Source organism: Triticum aestivum, chromosome 3B (assembly GCF_018294505.1).
Source record: "Triticum aestivum cultivar Chinese Spring chromosome 3B, IWGSC CS RefSeq v2.1, whole genome shotgun sequence".
In the NCBI taxonomy this organism is placed as follows: Eukaryota; Viridiplantae; Streptophyta; class Magnoliopsida; order Poales; family Poaceae; genus Triticum; species Triticum aestivum.
In genome coordinates, this window is record NC_057801.1 from 777,303,803 (window position 1) to 777,307,747 (window position 3,945).

The 3,945-nt window shown below is 39.4% G+C and overlaps 2 non-coding genes and 1 pseudogene across 2 annotated transcripts; all 3 read right to left on the reverse strand.

The window, feature by feature from the left end:
• Window positions 1–2,854: 2,854 nt before the first annotated feature.
• LOC123073071 (uncharacterized) lies at window positions 2,855–2,933 on the reverse strand (annotated as a pseudogene).
• Window positions 2,934–3,107: 174 nt separating this feature from the next.
• On the reverse strand, window positions 3,108–3,192 carry LOC123073069 (small nucleolar RNA Z199). The gene has a single exon (XR_006435581.1). It is a non-coding gene; the product is annotated as a small nucleolar RNA Z199 (small nucleolar RNA).
• Window positions 3,193–3,238: 46 nt separating this feature from the next.
• LOC123073083 (small nucleolar RNA R64/Z200 family) lies at window positions 3,239–3,335 on the reverse strand. Its single transcript, XR_006435585.1, has one exon. It is a non-coding gene; the product is annotated as a small nucleolar RNA R64/Z200 family (small nucleolar RNA).
• Between the last annotated feature and the right edge of the window lie 610 nt (window positions 3,336–3,945).

The following is a 3,945-nucleotide window of genomic DNA, read 5'->3' on the forward strand; positions in this document are numbered from 1 at the left end:
TTAGTATCAGTTCTGCACGAACCGCCGGTAAAGGGCCACCACGTGGCACGAGCTATGGCCGGGTGTGGGGAGACCTTTAGTACCGGTTGGTAACACCAACCGGTACTAATTTTTTTGGGGGGTTTGGTTTTATTATTTATTTTTCCTTTAATTTTGTGTTTTCCATTTAATTCTTTTTCTTTCCTGGTATTTTATGATACTACATATTGTACACGTTATGCATGTATATAAATAGAATGTCTCGCAACCACACCATTATTCACACATACACATGTATATATATATATATACAGTTTTTCCTACATGTCGCCTTCAGAGCCAGTGGCATTTTCCTTGGTGCCTTCGGAGCATGATGACAATTGGGAGTGGTTCATTAGGGCGGTAGCTCGTTATAGAATTCCCCTTTGGGATCTATTACTCAGCCGAGCAAAAATCCTGCTATTTCCTCTTGAAGTGCTCGTATGCGCTTCTCTGGTAGGAGCTTCTTCCGCACCGATTCGAACTGTTAAGAAGGAGATCAATATGCATGTGTATTAGTTATGTGACTAGATATCGATAATGACGTAAAAATTGTGAATATTGTTCTGTCAAATGTACCCATAGCTGTCTATCCGTTTTGGTCCTTTTGGATGTCATCATGCGAATGTTCTCGAAAACGTAGTATGCACACACATCAGTCCCTAGCGCCTGCTTCAGGGCCTTTACCACTACAAGAAATATGTCAACTTGTGACCTTGACTATTGGTCACTGAAAGGTCATTGTTTTTCATTTTCTACCTTTCTGTGACCAAAAACAGAAGGTTAAAAGCTGGCGGTCGTAAACTAAAATTAACGACCTTCTCTGTGAGAAGGTCGTAGACGTTTACGACCAAAGCAGAAAGTCATTGAACCCATGACCTTTTGTTTGGGTCACTGGCTGTCTGCCCAGGCCACGTCGAATCTGACGTGGCAATCTGACATGGAAAAATTGCGACCAATTGAAAAGGTCAAAAATTAGAATCGGCCCGGTCCAATTGGGTGTTTTACATGGGCTAGGCCCAACAATGCAGCCTTCATTATTTTTTTTCTGTTAATTTTTGCTAGCTACATGGGCCTGCCCAGTAATTCAGCCTTTTTATTTTCTGGGTCATGGCCTTTCACATGCCATTTCCTTTTAGGCCACGGTCATTTTACAAATCCCATTTTTTTATTTTCAGCCTTTGTGCCCACTAATATATTTTGGGGCATGGCCTTTTCAAAGCCCAAATAAACTTGGTCCAAATAGACATTTCATCCACTTCTTGATTTGGGTTGTGCCTCTTCAAGTCCAATAATATTTACATCATAGATATACATTCAGCCCAGATTCAATGCCAATATATTTTCCAATCCAGAAATAAATATCAAGTAAACATACTGGCAAGCAAATATACACCAAACTCTCAGCAAAATCACCAGTACAACAAAATTCCCAGAAAAATCAACGGTACAACAAAGTCCTGCATCTCCCTAGCTAGGTTCAGAAGCAGGGATACTAGTGCATGCATGCATGCCTAGATCCAGCATGCATTGCTTCTTCCAACTTTTTCATCCCGGAGCTCACAAAGAAACATGAATAGAGGCCACCATCTGCATGTTATAAAACAAAATGGTCAGGAACAAAATAAATTCGAACATGTTAACCTTTTGGCATAAATAACAATAGAACAATCAAAATGAGGCATACTTATTAGTGAATACTAGTGACTACCAATAATCAGTAAATGTTATATTAGTGAGGAACAACATCATAAAGATTAACAGTGGGGATGCCACGACTAAAAGGAGCAAGCTATTTTGTATTTGAGAAACGGATTTTTTTGATAATGTTTGTTAAAGCAATATGGCAAATGATAATGTTTGTTAAAGCAATTAACAGGGCAGTAGCTCAACCTAAAGAAAGGCAACAGAACTTATATGAAAGAAAGATGCCCCAGTAAGTAAGCTGAATGGGTGACAAACTGAATAGTTGATAGTAGTACACTATAGTGTTTACGCACAGTGGAACTGAATGAATTTCAGATTATATTGCATGCAAGAAGAGGAGCGGCAGTGCGCTCTAGATAGTGTCCTTGTCAACTTGTGCAAAACAAGCAGCATTCATCAGGATTAATTCATGGAGTAAGAAGAAATACAGAGACAACATCATCATCTAATGATGTGCTAACCAATCAAAGGCTTTGTTCGTCCAGATCATAGGTGGCGTGACAGAAGAAGAGACTACCTAGACATCCTCGATGGCGGCACAGAGGTCGGGCGAGTCCTTGACGTCCTTGATGTGGTCAATGATGTTCAGCCTGTCGATGATGCGCTCGAGCGGGTGGACCAAGCACTCCCATGAAGGCTCCACACCCTTCTCAAGCTCCTCCAGCTTGCCCTCCTGCATACAGAGAAACTTCAGATGAGCTAGACTGAAACTCAACTTGTTAGTTGCCACCTACATAAAATAGTCAAGACTAGAGTCTAACTCAAATCAGGTATGCATTCTTTGGATGTTAAATGGAAGCTTTATATATATATAGCTATAAGGTATGATGCAAACCTACCAAAGTTGTCATCTCCATTTTGAACAAATTAGACTGCAACGGAGTTGCTTAATACATATAGCATGATTGGTTTTCCATTCTGAAACTGTAGAGATGTTGTGCTTGGCTCATGCTTCAGATATTATCGGTCTACAGAGATTCAGACTGCGCCACAAAGGCACAGTAACAGCTGATGGATATATAAGTACTACGACAATAATCGACTTAGAAATTGCATCAAGCAATTCATAAGAAAACAAGAACGTGAGAAGCATTGCATTTCACAAGACAACGGTTATTTGAAGATAAGAAATCATCAGACTTTAAACTACGAACCACAGGAGTGTAACTCATGTCATATTATTGCAGTTTCTCATCATCACTTGAACCACAAATTAAATCAAGCAACACTTTAGATTGGAACTACAAATGGTAAATATCTTTGTTGTGGAGATAGTTCAATTTATAAGCTCGTTCAAGCAAAATTATATTTGTTGTGAAGATAGCAGGACTTCCTTCAGTATGTGGATAGCATAGAAAGCCACAAACATATCAGGGTGTTGAGGTACCATCAGGGACTTAAATACTAAGAGTCAAAGGAGAAGAGCTCCATCATATTGTTGATGGTTTATTCCTCATCACTTGACCCTCAAACATATAAGCATGCATGTACAGCAAGAAAAAAGGCTATAACAATATTGCTCAGAATATGAAATATCTTCTCATCAATGGCAAATGGCATCTCTGAAGTCTGACATATGTCATAGATTTCATGATTCATCACAACATTTTGCAAACTGCGGAAACGACACTGAGAAACCAGATGCAACCGAGGATCTTGTGACCATAGACATCACCATTCACTAATAATTCCCATTGGGAGATCAAACTATGCATCCAACAAGCTACAACAACAGGGAATTTAGAAAAATTATGACCCGAGATGACGAATACACTGGGAGAGAAAGAGGGGCAGTAGTATGGGCGTCAGGAGAAGCACCACTTTTCTGGTTCAGAGAAGATTAGCAATGTCCTTGGCTCCATCCAGGGCCTGCAGGTGCAATGTTTTCTTGGGGTAGGCTGAAAGAAGGAACCATCAGTTGAGTTAGCACCGAGCATGCATGTTTTATTACAAAAAAGAAAAGCATGGGAAAACATTCCAAGTGCCAATTTATGCTGTTTTTGAACTCCAACAATCTAATCTAATAGATTTATAATGAAAAATATTGACTGTCAGAGGAACATGCTAGCCACTAGCAGAATTTTGTTAAGGGAGTCACCGACACTAGCACTCATAGGAATGTATTGCTAACTACAGTAGTTTAGTAGAATACAAGGGAATTTATGTTAATTTTGAACTCGAACAATCTAAAAGATTTATAATGAAAAAAATTGACTGTCG